At 43.3% G+C, this 19223-nt stretch overlaps 1 protein-coding gene across 13 annotated transcripts in view; it reads left to right on the top strand.

The window, feature by feature from the left end:
- The window catches only part of LOC123768086 (zinc finger protein 84), a 64540-nt gene that overhangs the window by 39967 nt on the left and 5350 nt on the right, over nt 1-19223 (top strand). For 4 of the 13 annotated variants that reach the window (XM_069306872.1, XM_069306871.1, XM_069306869.1 and 1 more), the window contains exon 2: nt 9529-9656. The exons of 6 other annotated variants lie outside the window; for them this stretch is intronic. The gene's annotated coding sequence lies outside the window, so the exon portion shown is untranslated. Of the gene's footprint in view, nt 1-3672; nt 8309-9528; nt 9657-13992; nt 14147-19223 lie in introns of those variants that run through there. 3 more of the 13 variants (XM_069306870.1, XM_069306877.1, XR_011223237.1) reach the window with 3 other exon arrangements.

The following is a 19223-nucleotide window of genomic DNA, read 5'->3' as shown; positions in this document are numbered from 1 at the left end:
CACTTGTACCCTCCTCTCCTCCTCATGAAGCGAATAAATTGCGGTTTTGTCAAATGTATTTGCGAATACGTCTTGGACTGATATTTGGGCTTAGGGATTTTCAATGGCTTGGTACCTGGTTAATATTCCAGGGCCATGCCCAGCTTGTTTGGTATTAGGTAGGTTTTCTGTCATTGATTTCTACCCTTTGGGGACTATTGGCTTTTGCTCTGCTATACTGCTCGCAAGTTCCCATTTGTTTTATTCTCTGTGGTAAAATAGTAACAGGGAGCCACTGAATGAGCTTTCAAGTAACCACCGTTCATTGTATTTAACACTTTGGCGCACCACGCCCACGAGACCCGCACTGTCCCGAGTGGGCTCCAGCGTTTCACTGGAGCACGCGGTAATTCTGAAAAGTGTATACTCTCTTCAATTTTGTCACCTCAATTCTCATTCAGGGTTTTTCAATTTAGTATCATTGTGTTCGCAATAGAATTCTCTACACGACTAAAGACATATAAAGTCCAAAAGCCTGGCGTACCATCCACAACAAACAGAGAAAGTGAGTGTGTGTTACCCGGGAGCGCATGAGAGCAATAAAATGTATACACTCCTTTCACGTTTGTCACCTCAATTTCTGTCCTAGGGCTTTCATTTTGGTATCATTGTGTTCGCAATAGAATTCCCAACAAGAGCATATGCATATGAAGTCAAAAACCGCAACACGCTCCACCCGCCAACCAGATGAATGTGGCTCGGAAAGAGAGCACTGCGCCATCTCAAGGCACCTCCACCTGGGCCTCGTAGCCTGGTGGATAGCGCGCAGGACTCGTAATTCTGTGGCGCGGGTTCGATTCCCGCACGAGGCAGAAACAAATGGGCAAAGTTTCTTTCACCCTGAATGCCCCTGTTACCTAGCAGTAAATAGGTACCTGGGAGTTAGTCAGCTGTCACGGGCTGCTTCCTGGGGGTGGAGGCCTGGTCGAGGACCGGGCCGCGGGGACACTAAAAAGCCCCGAAATCATCTCAAGATAACCTCTCATTACATTAGAGAGCGAGGTAATACTGAAAAGTGTATACTCGTTTCTACTTTGTCATCTCATTTCTCGTCCTAGGTTTTTCAATTTGGTATCATTGTGTTCACAATAGAATTCTCTACACGACTAAAGACATATAAAGTCCAAAAGCCCGGCGTACCATCCACAACAAACAGAAAGTGAGTGCGTGTTACCCGGGAGTGCATAAGAGCAATAAAATGTGTACGCTCTCTTTACTTTGGACATCTCAATTCTCGTCCTAGGTCTTTAATTTTGGTAACATTGTGTTCACAATAGAATTCTCTTCAGGAATATATGCAAATATAAAGTCCAAAAGCCAGGCGTACCACCCACAGCAAACAAAGAAAGTGACGGAGCATAATCCCAGTGAGCGCTAATAAAATTCTGGTCCTAGGTCTTTCATTTTGGTATCAATGTATTCGCAATGAAATTCCCTACAAGAGTATATGCATATAATATCCAAAACCACCCGAAGCCGCCGCCAATTTGCCGCCGAAAATGACGCAATGCTGCGTCGCTACCGGGAATGCTTCAACTAAAAAAACGACGCAATGCTGTGTCGTTACCAGGCAAAAGTGTTAAGTGCCTCCTTCTGGTGGGTCTGTAATAACCAATGTGTCATAGGGGAATGAGATAGGAAAAGGGGAAGAGGTAATATGTAGAAGCTTGAAAGAAGGAGAGGGATGAAAGGGTAAAGAGGTATCAAATGAAAGTTATAGAACAAAAGAGTATAGAAGAGAGAGGAAGAGTATGAAAAGTGGAGAGAAAGGAGTCAAGAAAGAGAAGGGAGTGGAGAGTTGATGAGGAAGATAAATAAAGAGGATTGAAAAAGATGGATTGTCACCATCCATTTAGATATACAGTATCTCTATAGACAAAAATGGAATTGTCTTTCCAAACTGTTATCTCTAGTAAAGATAATAGTAAAGATAACATGTATTAATATCAGTCTGAGTGCCTTCACTCTTTTTCTTACACCACACATAACTCTTTCTGCGGGGAGCCCCTACGGCTCCCCGGAGCTTTCCAGGCCGATAAGGATAGTCCTAACTTTTGGCATCAGTCGATGTGGGTGGAATTCTAGGCCTACTGGGGGATCACGAGCCAGAACCTGGCCCCCCTCAGAGAGGCACAAGGAGCAATGGCCCATAGAATGCACATGTGATTTTGGAGCATTCTGTATCTGCCATCGACCGGGACAGGCTCCCAGAAAGGTAGGCGCCACAAAACAAACCCCTATTTTGGTTAGAAACAACGAAAATAGACAAACGATTGGACAGAACTCCCCAATTGAAATCGAGCAAACAAGCATGACGTCACACAAGCCGTGCCACATGTCTGCACAGCTCCCCTCTTCCCCAGGAGGGGAAAGGGGGAGCCACCAGACCCCCACGCCGGCGATCCACCCTGCAGTTCCTCGGCTGATGGGGTAAGGCTTGGTAGTTGTGGCTCCAGCTCCAGATTCTTATTGTGCTGTGCCTAGGTTCAGTACTTCTCTTAGGTGGTGTGCAAGCTGGGAGTAATCTTCACAGGTACTCAGGCTGCATGTGCTTAGGGTCATCTTCCCTGAGTGCCTTGTAAGTACTGCCTTAGGGGGTTGGGGTTACCTTCCATAAGTTTTTGGGTCTACTTTTTGTTGGTCTTTTGCTGCTTGGCGATTGACCGCCTCGAGTGTTTTGGGGGGTTTCCTCCCTAGTTTGCCTTGGGGTAAGTGGTAGTTTTTGCACTGGTAGGGGCACAGGGTACTGCATAGATACTTTTTACCTATAACAGCGGCTGGCACTGTTCCCTCTGGGTACGCTGTCCTCTTGCAAGGTTTTTCTTTTCTTTTTCTTTTTGCCTGGTGGGGGGGGGAGGGGGTCTGCCTTGGTGTTCCTTCTCCCTTTATATTAGTGTTGTTTGTGTTTTGTGGTATCCCCCCCTGCTTTGCCCTCGTGAGTGGATATGCCCCGGGGGTTTAGCATAGCAGTGTTGATTGGTAGCTTGGGCACCGGTTAGCAGTACCCTGCATAGGATAACCCTTAGCAGACCCAGTCTAGGGGCCCTGGGAAACCCCACGGGGCGCTCAGGTTCGATGGATGTGACCCCGAGTCCCCTCTCGCTTTTTGCAAGTTTGAAGGTTGCTCTGTCCCCTTGTCTCAGGGCGACGTTCATTGTTTTTAATGTATTGAAACGCCATTTCCCGAGTGAGTCCCGGAGGCTCCCCGGCAAACCTCCCTCCCTCTGGTTGGCAGTTTTTGTGTATTTTGATATTCAGCCTCGGTACTGCAGGGTGGATAGCCGGCATGGTGGTCTAGGGCTCCCTCTCCCGGGGAGGGGGAAGCTGTGCAGACATGTGGTGCGGCTCGTGTGACGTCATGCTTGTTTGTTCGTTTTCAATTGGGAGGTCTGTCCACTTGTTTGTCTATTTTCATTGTTTTTAACCAGAATAGGGGTTTGTTTTGTGGCGCCTACCTTTCTAGGTGTCTGTCCTGGTTGATGGCAGATATAGAATGCTCCAAAATCATATGTGCACTATAAGGGCCAGGTTCTGGCTCATGGTCCCTAGTAGGCCTAGAATTCCACCCACATCGACTGATGCCAAAAGGTAGTACTATCCTTATCAGCCTGGATAGCTCCGGGGAGCCTCCGGGACTCGCTCAGAAAATGAGGTTTCATTACATTCAGCGCTGGTTTTATAATGTCAAGAGGTAGGCATCTTGCATTTAAAGGCACTCATTCAAAAGTTAATGGTTTATATTTATTTCATTATTTACTCTACATAATTCATATTTAATTAAATTACTAATAGAAGTGGAGTTACTAACTAGAAACTGAGAAAACTGCTCGACTGCCACTGACATATTCACAAAACATTTAAATAGGAACCACAGGCTACCATACTGTACAATATCTTTCAAACATCACTCACCAGGGTCTATGACAGTAAGTTGACTGGGGGGGTGGGGAGTGGAAGGTGTGGTGTAGTCAAGGCACCCACTGCCTGGATCCTGGGTCTTCAGTGTTAAATCCTTAATTTGAGTGAAAATTCCCTCTCTGTTTCTCCTAGCCACTTGGGCTGGACAGTAGAGCGACGGTCTCGTTTCATGCAGGTCGGCGTTCAGTCCCTGAATGTCCAATTGGTTGGGCAATTCCCCCCCCCCCTCCCTCATCCCTGTCCCATCTCAAATCCTCATCCTGACTCCTTTCAAGTGCTATATATAGTCTAATGGCTTGGTGCATTCTCCTGATATTTCCATTCCCTTGTTGTCTGCTCTTACTCTTGTATTTATTGGTGCTCTGGAACCAAGTCCTACCCACCAAAATAGCCTGGAGTTATCTCGCTAAAAAAATGAAAAAGGCAGCTGCTTTTTTATGGGAGGGAGGAAGGCAAGTCGGCTGCAATTATCTGATTAGCGAGTCAGGTTGTGGTATCTGACTTGTCATTAAAATATTAACATGCGGTCAGCAAGACCTGGCCTCATGGGTCAAAATGGCACTAGCTGGTGCCATTTTGCACATTGAAAGTGAGAGTTACCATTGTCTAGTGATGGCCTCTGGTGCCACAATTTCCTGTCCTGCTTACTCTACTCACTATATTAATTTATATATAAAACCATTTACGGTGTTACGGGTCTTTGGTCTCTGGACTCTCCCTGTTTTTTCATATAACTCTGGGTTTTGCCTTTATTAGCTCATGATGGACTACACTGGCTTATTCATGAGCTCATGGTGCTGTTATCTGGTAGTGGGCAGATGCTAATAGGGAGTCAATGCCCTAACTACAGGGTGGCTCTAGCTGCCACCAATAATAGACTAACCCAAGAGAAACAATCGACCGGTCCACCACTACCACAGTTCCATATAGATGTTCCAGAAAGCCAGTGTTGGAACTGTAGTGGGTTTGGTTATGTTAACCCCTAAATGGTGCATCCTTAGGGGTCAAGAAGCGAAAAATATTAGAATTATGTAAAATTACTTAAAAATGTTAAACAAATCTCCAACTTATTGGTTTCAGGGTTGTGAAACTTTCATCACAATATTTTCAGAAATTTATTTTAGGCGAACTTTTTAATTAAAAAGAAGAACGTTTTGTTGATAAGAACAGCTTCTATTAACTGGAACTGAGGGATATTGCAATAATGAAGAGATGCAAGCACCTGTCCAACGCACAAAGAGGAAGAATAGTAGTAAGAGGTGTCCACAAAGTGGATATGCAGTTGGTGCCTTCATGGCATTACTGATTAATATATAACACAAATAATAATGAATAAGTGTGTTATTATGCTCTATTTTGCTATATCATATAAATACATTGCCCAATGATAATATCTGTTACTTTAATCAATGTCCAAAAAATATATATATTGTTTTTTCTTTTGTCGGCGCCTGACAGCTGGGTGGACAGCGCTTAGGATACGTAGTTCTGAGGTTCCGGGTTCTATCCCCTGTGGAGGCAGAGACAAATGGGCTAAATGTTTCTTTCACCCTAATGCCCCTGTTACCTAGCAGTAAATAAGTACATAGGAGTTAGACAGCTGCTACGGGCTGCTTCCTGGGGGGGGGGGTAACAAAAAGGAGGCCTGGTCGAGGACCAGGCTGCAGGGACGCTTAGCCCCGAAATCATCTCAAGATAACTTCAAGATAGCCCCAAGGTAGTGTTCTGAGCACTATTTTTCCTAGTTGCCCTCAATGGTCTTCTTTCCTCCCTCCCTTCTGGCGTCTTCTCCGCTCTCTATGTCGACGATCTTACCCTTTGCTGTCGGGGTGATGATTCACCTATCCTTCAACAGCGGCTTCAACTTGCGAATGATGCCGTGTTGTCTTGGGCCACTGATCATGGCTTCAAGTTCTCTATGTCTAAGACTTGTGCTATGACTTTTACTCGGAAGCATGTCATACTTCGCCCCTCTTTGTCGTTTTATGGTCATCCCCTTGTGTACAGGGATTCCGCTAAACTTTTGGGGTTAATCTTTGAAACTCGTTTGTCTTGGGTGCTCCATATCTCTTGCTTACGAGTTGAATGCTCTAAGGCCCTTACCCCTCCTTAACCCTTAAACTGCGCAACGCACCTGCAGGCCCTCGTCTGGTTTGCACAATTCGCCTCTGGATATTTGTATTTTTCATGTTCCATTCAAAACTCCCGCGGCTACATGGGGTTCACATCAGCTTCCTCAGGGCTCTTGTAAACAGACACCATCTTTAAAAAAAGATGTGCCTTGGAAGGTAAGGGGTATCTCGGAAGGCGAGTGTGTTGATACACGTACAGGCCGACCTAGCGCGTGGTGGTAAGGCGAGTGTTGCCCCTCACCCCTTAGTTTACCAGTGCCTCGCGCCCAGCAACTATCCTGCGTCAATTCTTCACCAGGAATTTCAGTGTTTTGTTGGATTTTTGGTCATTTGACCATAAAAGTTGTTGTTATATATCTCACCATGAGGTCCCAAGAAAGCCAGTAGTAAGGATCAAGGCAAGAAAGCCCATGTGAGGATGACAATACAGGAAAAACAAGAGATCATTTGGAAGCAGGAAAATGGTACACATGTTGTTGAACTTTGTAGGCAGTACAACAAAGCCACGTCAACAATATGCACTATACTTAGCAAGAAAAAGGACATTATGAGTGCTAAAGTTGCAAAAGGCATAAGAACAATCATGAAACAAGCACCACAAATACTTGAAGAAGTGGAAAAGTTGTTATTAATTTGGATACACAACAAGAAGTTAGTGGGTGATAGTGTTTCGGAGGCCATCATTTGTGAGAAAGCCAGAGTAATGCACAAAGACCTTGTAAAGAAAACCCCTGGAACGAGTGCAGATATGATAGACTTTAAGGCAAGCAGGGGATGGTTTGAAAAATTTAGAAAAAGAAGTGGTATCCATAGTGTTGCGAGGCATGGGGAGGCAGCCAGCTCAGACAAACCAGCAGCTGAACGATTTATTGAAGAATTTAAAGAGTTTGCAGAGGCTGAGGGATACCTACCGCAACAAGTTTTTAATTGTGATGAAACAGGACTGTTCTGGAAAAGATTGCCTAAGAGGACAAACATTACCAAGGAGGAAAAATCCTTGCCCGGACACAAGCCTATGAAAGATAGGTTTACGCTTGTGCTGTGTTCAAATGCGAGTGGCGATTTGAAAATTAAACCCTTGCTAGTGTATCATTCTGAAAATCCAAGGGTTTTCAAACAGTATAAAGTGCAGAAACACCAAATGTGTGTGATGTGGAAGGCTAATAAAAGGGCATGGGTGATTAGGATTTTCTTTTTGGAGTGGGTGAATGAAGTGGTGTGCCCTGCCATAGAAAAATATCTGCAGGAGAAACATTTGCCACTCAAGGCCCTGCTTCTCGACAATTCTCCTGCTCATCCTCCAGGATTGGAAGATGAATTGATGCACAGATACAGTAAATTTCTCACAATAAAGTTCCTTCCTCCTAACACCACTCCTCTAATTCAGCCTATGGACCAGAAAATCATAGCGAATTTTAAGAAACTGTATGAAAGGGCACTTTTCCGGAAATGTTTTGAAGTGACTGAAGCCACAAACCTCACTCTCAAAGAGTTCTGGAAAGACCATTTTAACATTTGTAGTTCTTTAAAACTCGTTGACAAAGCCTGGCAAGAAGTGACTCAAAGAACCCTGATCTCTGGCTGGAGAAAATTGTGGCCCGAATGTGACAGAATTAGACTTTGAGGGGTTTGAGCCTGTAAATGATGCGCCTATTGTTGAGGAAATTGTTACTCTGGGCCGGCAAATGGGCTTGGAATTGGATGATGATGATGTGGAGGAGTTGGTGGAAGAACACAATGAAGAACTGATCACCGAAGAACTCCTAGCCCTTAAAAAGGAACAGCAAGAAGACCCAGCTGAGGATGTTTCTCCAGTGGAGGAGGATAAGGCAGTAGCGAATGTCCCTTCTGCAGAAATTAAGAAGGTGTGTCAGATGTGGGAAGAGATGGAAACTTTTATTGAAAAGACTCGCCCAGAGAAAGCTGTAGTAGGCCGTTGCCTTAATCTTTTCAATGACACTGTGATGCCTTACTACAGAGACAGCTTGCGAAGAAGGGAAAAACAAGCTTTCATGGACAGATTTGTTGCGAGAAAATCGAGCAGTGAGCCACAACCAGGACCTAGTGGTATGCAGGCAAAACGTGCCAGGGAGTGCACACTAGAAAGGTCCTCACTGCCTGATGTTATAATGGAAGGAGACTCCCCTTCTAAACAGTAACACCTCTCCTCCTCCCCCTCCTCACCATCTTCCATATGCCTACAGCATTCATCAGCAAGGGTAAGTAATAACTTGAACATAGTTTTGTAGGTTTATTTAGATGAATTAGGTATAAAATGTAGTTTGAAGTGAGGTTTTTGGGTAGTCAGGAATGGATTAATTCATTTCCCATTATTGGGAACGTGAACAGCATTCAATGCTGTTCACGATGTTTACAGCACTAGCCACAGCACCACAGCATTATTTCGTCCATCTAGGAATCTTCAAATGACTTCTTAGGTTGCTTTACAAAATAAACTTGTGGTCAATTATTCATTTACAGGAATTAGTGACCAGGATTGTGGTGATAATTATTGGATAATTAGAGCTGTGCATAGTAATCGAGGTAACCTCACGGTGTGTGGCAGCCATTCTTGTTTTGCTCACCATACTAGCTTAGTGGTTTGCTATGGTGAACACATATGTACATAGGTATATACAGTGTGTGCGTTTACAGTGTAATAACGGCAACAGGAGTATGTTGAGAGAAGCTGTTTTGGTGAGGGAGGTGACGTCGTAATCGTAGCGTCGTCTGCTGTCTGCTGTGTGATTTCTCATGCAGTGTATGATGGCCACTGTACTGTTTGGACACATTACCGGCTTACTGGCATAGTTCTGGTGAATAAAACATGTAGATAGGTATACATAACATATATAAATAGTGTAATAAAAACAATAACAGTATGGTGAGAGGAGGGGTGATGGCAAGTACGATGTTGGAGGAGAGAGGGAGGACTGGCTGGCTGGGTGTGGCAGCTCACACTCGCAGAGTTCAGAGTGTGTTTATGGTGTGTGTATATAGTGTGTGACAGTGTATAGTGTGTAAATGTGTTGTAAATATACATAAATGAACATAAAACATTTGTGTGAATAACAGTATGGTGGGAGGAAGGGTGATGGTGAGTACGATGTTGGAGGAGTGAGGGAGGACTGGCTGGGTGTGGCAGCTCACACTCCTGGAGTTCTGAGTGTGTTTATGGTGTGTATAAATATTGTGTGATACTGTACAGTGTGTAAATAGATTGTGTATATATATATTAATTAGCACAATACATTGGAAATATGTGCCGGATATGTGTACACATGTGTCATGCACGTAACACAGTCTCTTCGGACACTACGGATGTTCTGCTGCCATAATATAGTGTACATGTTCATTATACATATGATTGGCACATAAAAACAAATAAAATGTATATGGAACTGTGTGCAAAAAATTAACAAAAATATATTCACGGCAGCACGCGCATCCTGCCCCGGGTGCCCTACTGTACACCACGCCCTACTGTACTTACCCGGGAGTGTACACCACGGGCAAACGGGGAATGATGACGTCACGCACCAACTTATGTACCCCAACGCAGCCAAAGTAAGTACAATTTCGACTTTCAGTTACTATACCCCATACACAGGGAAGGGTTTTTGACATTTTTGAAAAAAAAAAAAAAAAAAAAAAAAAAATTTCCAGAGAATTTATTTCCTGCGCACTAGGGGTGGGGGGTGCCATATTTGGAAGCCGTGCAGTTGAGGGGTTAAGGTTTTGTCCCATACTTCCTGGGGAGCTGATAGGCGCATGCTCCTCTCTTTACATTCCTCTCTCGTCCTGTCTAAACTCGATTATGGTTGCTCTGCTTATTCGTCTGCTTCTCCTCCTACTCTTTGCCATCTTGATGCTTTGCACCATACTGAGTTGTGCCTCGGCTCTGGTTCCTTTCATTCGACTCCCGCCCTGAACTTGTAGTAGATACTGGCTTCCTGTCACTCCAGGACTGCCATGATCACTATTGTCTTCTCTATCTTGCGCAGTCCTAGCAACATCCTTCCTCTCGCCCCAGTTGGGCTTTGACTTTTACCCCTCCTGTAGTTCCTGTTCCTCTTCACCACCTCCCTCTTTCTGTCCAGTTATCTCGCTTAAAGGATTCTCTTTCGGTTCGTATTTCTAATATTTCTCCTCGTATTGTTCCTTCCTTGCCCCTGTGGAGAGTCCTCCACAGGACTCTCCACAGGGGCAAGGAAGTTTTGTACTTCCTTGCAAAATTTTGTACTCCAAAAATGTTGTACTCCAAAATTTTGTACAGTGGTACCTCAGAATACAAGTGTCCCTGTATATGAGTTTTTCGGAATACGAACAGGATTTGCTTGGAAAATTTGCCTCGGAAAGCGAGGGTTGCCTTGGAACACGAGGGTGTTGATACACGTACAGGCCGACTAGAGCGTGATAGCACAGCGATCGCGCCTCAGTTTACCAGTACCTTGCGCCCAGTGACTATCCCGCCTGAATTCTCCACGAGGATTTGTTTTTTTTTGTCAGATTTTTGGCCATTTGAGCATAAAAGTTATTATAAATCTCGCCATGGGTCCCAAGAAAGCCAGTGGTAAGAAAACCTAAGAAAACCTAAGAAAATAGTGCGGTGTCCTGACATTAATTTTTGATGTACGTATTTTATTTTTGTACCAATGTGCTTGCAATAGAATATTCTAGAAGAACATACATATAAAATGTCACACAAGGATGCATTAGACCGGCACCAAATAAAAAACTACGTCGATTACACTTGTCATGTCAACAATACAATGGTCTTACCTCGATGGTGCAATGCTATGCCGTTCTCCCAAATAGGCCATGCGGCTATTAGAGAAAATGGAAATTTTAAGGCGAACATTTTCAAACTATCCCAAAGTCGATCGCAAAACAAATAGAGTTTATAGAAATATTTTTTCTCGTAACTCGTCAGCGAATCTGCTGTGTGACCTCAACACAAAAAGTGGTAACGCTCTCGAGCGCCATGACAACGCTAAAGTGTTAAGAAAATGTGTGAAGTATGAGAAGATTTGGAAAGTTTTGTTGAAAAAACTCGCCCAGATAAAGCTGTAGTAGGCCGTTGCATTAACCTTTTAAATGACAATGTACTCACCTAGTTGTACTCACCTAGTTGTGCTTGCGGGGGTTGAGCTCTGGCTCTTTGGTCCCGCCTCTCAACTGTCAATTAACAGGTGTACAGGTTCCTGAGCCTATTGGGCTCTATCATATCTACACTTGAAACTGTGTATGGAGTCAGCCTCCACCACATCACTTCCTAATGCATTCCATTTGTCAACCACTCTGACACTAAAAAAGTTCTTTCTAATATCTCTGTGGCTCATTTGGGCACTCAGTTTCCACCTGTGTCCCCTAGTGCGTGTGCCCCTTGTGTTAAACAGCCTGTCTTTATCAACCCTGTCAATTCCCTTGAGGATCTTGAATGTGGTGATCATGTCCCCCCTAACTCTTCTGTCTTCCAACGAAGTGAGGTTTAATTCCCGTAGTCTCTCCTCGTAGCTCATACACCTCTCAGCTCGGGTACTAGTCTGGTGGCAAACCTTTGAACCTTTTCCATTTTAGTTGACTAGATATGGACTCCATGCTGGTGCCGCATACTCCAGGATTGGTCTGACATATGTGGTATATAATGTTCTGAAAGATTCCTTACACAAGTTTCTAAAGGCCGTTCTTATGTTAGCCAACCTGGCATATGCTGCTGCTGTTATCCTCTTGATATGAGCATCAGGGGACAGGTCTGGCGTGATATCAACCTCCAGGTCTTTCTCTCTCTCTCTCGGACTCTTGAAGTATTTCATAATGTGATGTCTTACTATAGACAAGTGTTAAAATGTAGGGAAAAACAAGTCTCTTTAGACAGATTCTTAGTAAGACAAGCAAGTCTTAGTGGTATGCAGGCAAAACGTGCCAGAGTGTGCACACCAGTGAAGTCCTCACTGCCTGATGTTATAATGGAAGGGGACTCCCCTTCCAAACAGTAACACCTCTTCTCCCTCCTCCTCACCATCTTCCATACACCAACAGCAGCCATCAGCAAGGTAAGTAATAACTTGAACATAGTTTTGTAGGTTCATTTAGATGAATTAGGTATAAAATTTAGTTTGAAGTGAGGTTTTTGCGGTAGTCAGGAACGGATTAATTCATTTCCCATTATTTCTTATGGGGAAATTAGCTTCGGAATACGAGCTGTCTCCAGGAACAGAATAAACTCTTAAACCGAGGTACCACTGTACATCCTTGACCCATAACACTAAATCTTTTACCCCTCCTACGGTTCTGAAATGCCTTTTCCTTGAGCACTTTTCTGCACATTACCGCTCCGTTTCCATCTTCACCGATGGGTCTAAGTCTGCGGACGGTGTAGACTACTCTGATATTTTTCCTGACCGCACTTATATGTGTCGCCTTCCTCCGGAGATAAGCATCTTCACAGCAAAACTTTATGCTATTCCTTATGCTCTTCGTCTCCTACTTTCTTGTTGTCAATCCTCCTTTGTGGTTGTAGTTGACTCTCGTAGTGCCCTCATGGCTCTAGGGTCCTTTAATCCTGTCCATCCGGTGGTTGTCAAGATTCAACATTGGCTGTTTCTTATCTTCAGTAAATTTGAATCCGTAGAGTTTTGCTGGGTTCCCAGCCATATTAGTATTTCTTTAACCACTGTGATGCACCAAGTTTATTGTGAAATTCTCCTAATGCGCATGAAATCAAGTATTCCCAAAAAATTATTTTTTCTTCTTAAAATGAAGAATTCCCTTCCCTGAACATGTATATGTAAAAATGTCAAATTTCACTTACTTTGGCCATGAGGACATGGATAAGGTGCGCTGTGACGTCATCAAGGGCTGGTCGCCCGTGCGTGAAGCTTCCAGACACGGTCGCGCGGGCCACTCAAGACCTGCCAGTTTCCGCAATTATATTTACAATTATTATTTCTATGTATTTTCATTGCTTTCTACTGTTTTTTCTCGTATCGTATCTGATGTATATGTGTGTCCTCACAATGTATATAAAGTATAATGTTCATAATGTTCCATGAAGCTGTGATACATGTGTCACTAATGTGTCCTCAATAAATTTTTATTGTTGCAATGTTACTTGTTCTACATTCACTAATAATACATTATATACAGTTTCACACACTATTTACAAAATAATACACTGTATTACACTCTTAGTACTTATCAAGCGAGTGATATTCAAAGAAGCAGTCCATGAGACAAAGCGGAACTTTGCACTTGACGCATATGGTACACTCAGATTTTCGCTTCCTTGGTTTTCATTCTGAGTTCATTCAAACAATGCTCTCACATATGCCTTTAGCCTTAGTTCCTGAAGGTGGTAGGTAGGCAGGCTTGTAAATTGCAAAGGCGTCTTTACCAGTCAGTCTGTTGGAAACTAAATGTGCTCTTGTTGGGGCATGATAAACTGTCTTTACGCTGTCTTCCTGGCCATACTTGACAAGTAATTGCAACAGCAGAGCATGACTAAACACTCGAATTAATGTTTTTTTTCTCGTTTTCACCAAAAACATGTTGAAACAGTTGAGCACTGTTACGTTCACAAGATGAAAGAAGAATTTCCTTGTCCACTTTACACTTTTGCGGACACACTCGACAGCACCAACCATCATGTCACATTTATCTACAAGTCTCATATTTATATTGTAGTCAATGATACAATCTGGCTTATACAATGATCCATCACCTTGATACCTCACTTTACCACTGTCAAGCATTTCACCAGTGTGAACAGTAGACAACATACTGACTTCACATTTGTCTTTCCAATGCACTGCTAATATTTTGTCACATTTTCCAAGTTCACACTCATCTACACCAATATTATTTTAGAAAACTGGCATTTCTTTCCTATTTGTCTTTACAGTGCCACACACGCCCGTGTTATGTTCAAGCAAGAACTTTGTTAGCGAGGGGCTTGTGTAATAATTGTCAGTGCACAGAATGTGCTCCCTTGTTCAGCAGTGGTTCCATTAGCGTCTTCACTACACTGCCAGAAAACCCGTGAGGATTCTCTGCGGGTATGTCTACGTCTGTACCAGGATATAATATATCGATCACCATTCCGGTTTCACAGTCGCACAGTACAAAAAATTTGAGGCCAAAACAGTGCCATTTCGATGGGATGTACTGTTTGAAGAGTAGACGTCCCTTGAAAAGAACTAGGGATTCATCAATGACAACATTGTGTCCAGTACAAAGTAATCATGAAATTTCCCTCTGATATCACTGAACACTTTTTGCACTCTCCAAAGTCGCTCATTTCTAAAAAAAAAATTCAAGGTTTTCAGAGTGTAGGCACTGTAGTAGGTTCAGGAACCTGTCTCGTGACATGTATTTGTTGAAGACAGGTGATGGAACAGCAGCTTCTTTGTTCCAATAATCCTGTATAACATACAGCTCAGCCACGGTGGTGTCCTTCCAGCGTATCATACGTGAAGCCTGCAATATGCCACTTTCAACAAGTTGCCCTGCATATCTGTTGGTTTCGGCAGCAAGATGTTGCATGAACGGCTCATCAAAATATGCAAGAAAATAGTCCGATTCCGTCGTGTCGTCACCTGTGTACAGGAACGTGGGTCCCCCACATCACTATGATCAAATTGAGGTTTGTGTGGTACAAAAATATCACAGTCCTCCCTCACAAATTCAGCCGTTCTTCTTGTAGCACTGCCACGAGCAACTCCACTATGAGTGCGTTTTCTTGCACTAAATCTCCTTTGGGGAGGAGTTTGAGGTCTACTAGTAGGGCGAGCAGGGAAAGTAGATGTAGAGACAACACTGTCGTCAGTGTCGTCGTGAGGGGATACTTGGTGGCGCTTGGCAGGGCGACCTGCTGAGACAGCAGATCTGTGCCTGGTAACACCGCGACAGCAGCTAGTGCTAGCCCTTGGCTCATCTGTGCTACTTGTATCAGAAACAGCATCACTAAACCCAGAAAATGACTCGAGTATCACTTTTGTCAAAAATGGGAGATAGTGGTGGCGGTGGTGGAGATAATACTGGCAAGGGCGATGACCTGTGGTGCTCCACTGTGCATGCAGTTTGCCCTGAACGATACGCGCTCATTGTATCGTCTTCATCTGTATCTGTTTCACTTCCATCAGAACCTTGTGTTATGTTTCTATCGGTCTTTGGGTCATCAATATATTATTCCATTTCATCTTCAAACAATAAACTGTTTATTGCCCCTGGAGAAAGCAGTCTTGCAACAGCACGTCCCACAGGCGACTGGGAGCTGGAGGTGCATGCATCAGCCATGGTTTTTTGACCAGAACTAAGGCTACGGCATTCTGGGATTTTTTTCAAAATGGCTGCTGCTCACTGACGGTCTAGGCATACATCTTGTACACAACCAGCCGCGCTGGTTTAGAATGGGTACGAAAAAATAAAAAAGTTTTCTCGGTTGACGCAGTTTCCCACCGACCGAGAACACTCAGTTTGTGCAGTTCAGTGGTTAACCCTTAAATGGTGCATGGCTATATACCATTTGACACCCACAGGCACACAAAAAAAAAAAAAAAAATCTTTTTTTTTTCTTCCTAACCTGTTAATTTGTGTTCACTGATCATGGGAAAAATAATAAAAAAATCGTAAGTAGCATATATTGCCCACTATAGGGCGGTAAAGTCTGGCAAAAAACTGGCGCTGACTCAGTGTGCATCCCAGGCGGTCTGTTGCTCGCCAGCTGTCAGGCTGGAGTTGCCACCAAGAGATAATTACCTAATTATTTTAATGTCTCTAATTGATTTTTCGTAGTTTTTTTGCTGCAATATTATTCAATAGTGTGTAGTGTGATATATTTATATAATAAAATGAGTGAATCATCTCTGTACTCAAAAATATGGTGTGCATATTGTTGATTCAATTATGTTCATCAAACAGTGAACAAATACTTTGTTGGTATTACACTATATACACAGGTTATATATAAGTATCTGCATGTTTTGTTCACCATAACGAACCACTAAGTTGCTATTATGAGTCAAAAAGTAATGAGGAGTGACCGCCACATTCCAGCCAGCCACTCACTCCCTCCCTCAACACCTCACTCGCCCACATTCTCCTCCCACCATACTGTTTTTGCTTTTATTCACTATATACAGATGCTATATATAAGTATCTACATTTGTATTCACCATAACGAACCACTAAGTTGGTATGCTGAGTGGCAGTGGCAGCCCACCACTGGCTGCCACTCACTCCCTCCCTCCCTCCCTCACCTCATGTGACTTGCCACCATTCTCCTTCCACCATACTGTTCTTGCTTTTATATACAGACGTTATATATAAGTATTTACATGTTTTGTTCACCATAACTGTACATCTAAGCTTGTATGGTGAGTGAAGGCACAAAGATGTAGGACCTCACACAGTCAGCTGGTAGCTGCCGCCCTCAAGGCCAGACGCACTAATATTTTTCCTCCAACAATACTGTTTGTGGTGTTATTACGCTATATACACACATTATATATAAATATCTACCTGTTTTATTCATGATACTTGTACAAGTAAACTGGTATGGTGCCCAAAGACCATCGTGGTCACCAGTAAACAACATGATAAGTCGTGCAGACGACGCCACCGCCCTCACCAAAATGGCGGCTCCCAACCTACTCCTCTTGCTGTTTATAACCTCTATACACATGTTATATATAAGTATCTACATTTGTGTTCACCATAGCGAACCACTAAGCTGGTATGGTGAGTGCAGTCAATAAAAGGTGGCCACACACAGTCAGAAGACAATGCCACTACCCTCCCCTCCCACAGCATTACTCCTCCCAACATGGAGCACAGCGCTAAATATCACCACAATCCTGCTATTATCAGAACCCTGGTCAGTTTTATCACAGTCAGGGGTCTTCTGTAATAATATCATCGTTACATAATAGCATGAACAAGTATATTATGGCATTTTTAGGCGATGCTGTGGTCACAAGCTGAACAGCAGTGCTGTGAGCTCATGCTGGGTGCGTCAGACTTGGTAGCTCACTCAATACCGAGGCCCCTAACACCTGGGAATTTGGCCCACAATTTTTTTTTAAAATGGCGTCTGTTTACAAGAGCCCTGATAAAGGTGTGGTGAACCCTGTGTATCCGCGGGCCGTTTAAATCTTGCGTAGTACTCCAAAGCATCATATGATGCGATGTGCAATTTACTGCAAGTTGGTCAAAGCATCATATGATGCGATGCATGCGCAATTTAAGGGTTAAATGCGGATGCTGCCGTTAGAGAAGCTATCCGCTCTTGTTCCATCTCCCATAAAGGTATTCCTTATTCCGACTTTTATCCGGTTATTCATTCCTCCATCCTTGCCCGTTGGCAGAGCCGCGTAACGTGGTGGATGTGGGGTCCCTCGATTGTTTCAAGCGCGGGTTGGACAAGTATATGAGTGGGTGGTTATAGATAGGAGCTGCCTCGTATGGGCCAATAGGCCTTCTGCAGTTACCTTTGTTCTTATGTTTTTTTTTTTTCTTATTTGGTCTTCTGTTGGTAACAACCTGCCTACTCTTAAGCATAGTGTGTCGCTGTGGCCTTCCTCCTACCACCGTAACTGGCGGTGGGAAACAGCTCTAGCAAGATTGCGTATTGGCCATAACTCAGGGTCACTTAATGGAATGTCCTGACTTCCAGGATGAGCGTGTGTCTTGCTTTCCGACCGTCCCTCGCGGTCACTTGTCTCGATAGAATTCTTGGTCAGAATTCTTGGTCATTCTTGGTCTAGGGAGCCAGTGGCTGAGCGGACAGAACACTAGACGCAAGATCCTGTGGTTCCGGGTTCAATCCCGGGCGCCGGCGAGAGACAATGGGCAGAGTTTCTTTCACCCTGATGCACCTGTTACCTAGCAGTAAATAGGTACCTGGGAGTTAGTCAGCTGTCACGGGCTGCTTCCTAGGGGTGGAGGCCTGGTCGAGGATTGGGCCGCGGGGACACTAAGCCCCGAAATCATCTCAAGATAACCTCAAGATATTGGTGAATCAGATACTTTTGATTTTATTCGCCTTATGCGTTTCTGTTCTCGTATTGGCATCCTTGGTGATATTTAGCGCCCTCTGATTATTCCACACATTTGATGGTGCTACATAGCCTTCCCGGTTTGGTGCCTTCTTTTGATAATTACTTACTTACTTCATTTTAGGAAGATTGGCTGCAATGCATTATAATGGAGAAGAGAATGGGGAAAGTGAAACAGTTGAAAAACTTGACATCAGGAGAGGACATTATGAGGAACTTAGCAATTTCTCTAATGAATTTGATTGGAAAGATTTCATTTGGAAATCTAAGATTTGTTATTAGTCCAGAAAGTTAATAAGAAATATGCCAAATATTGTGAGGTATATAATGAAAGTAAAAAAAATTATATTTCAAAACAAAGATACAAAACTAGAAGAGAGTATTGGTTCAACAGAAATTTCACAAGGGCCAGAGAACAAAAGAAAATAAATGTAATCAGTATTGAATTGACCCAACCATCAAACAAACATATCGGCAATACAAGCAAGCATGACACAATTACAGGGCAGTGAGAAGAGAGGCAGAAAGAAATTTTGAGGGAGAAATAGTGGACAAATGTAAAATAGAATTCAACCTACAGCATTTATAAATTCATGAAAAGCAAGTTGCATGTGACGCAGGCATGTCAAACTGAGGGTCCCCCAAGGGCCATATGGGTCATATTTTTGTTGTCATGAGGGCCATACATGACAACTAATTAAAGTAATTTAATAAAATTATTGCAGAGTATTTTTATTACTTAACCACTGCACTGCATTAAAATATGATACCCCCATGGTGCACCAAAAAATGCTTTCCAAAAAATTATTTTCTCTTCTGTTGTTAAAATGCATCCTCTGATCACGTGAAACTAAAAAAAATATATGTGACATACTTTGGCCGTGATGGAGCTGGGAAGTTGAGCAAATTATGCGCTCTGAGCGATGGAGCACTCAAGGTCACTCAGCCTCGCCATCCCGTGGAGTGGCAGTTGCCATGAATATAATATTTCACAATTATTTTGATGTTTCTCATTCGTTTCTTCTCTAGTTTTTGCTGTAATATTATTCAAAAGTGTGTGTAATTTTTGGAATTTATA

Source organism: Procambarus clarkii, chromosome 59 (genome assembly GCF_040958095.1).
Source record: "Procambarus clarkii isolate CNS0578487 chromosome 59, FALCON_Pclarkii_2.0, whole genome shotgun sequence".
In the NCBI taxonomy this organism is placed as follows: Eukaryota; Metazoa; Arthropoda; class Malacostraca; order Decapoda; family Cambaridae; genus Procambarus; species Procambarus clarkii.
Note: the sequence above shows the minus strand (reverse complement) of the source record. Positions and strands in the feature narration are given on the sequence as shown.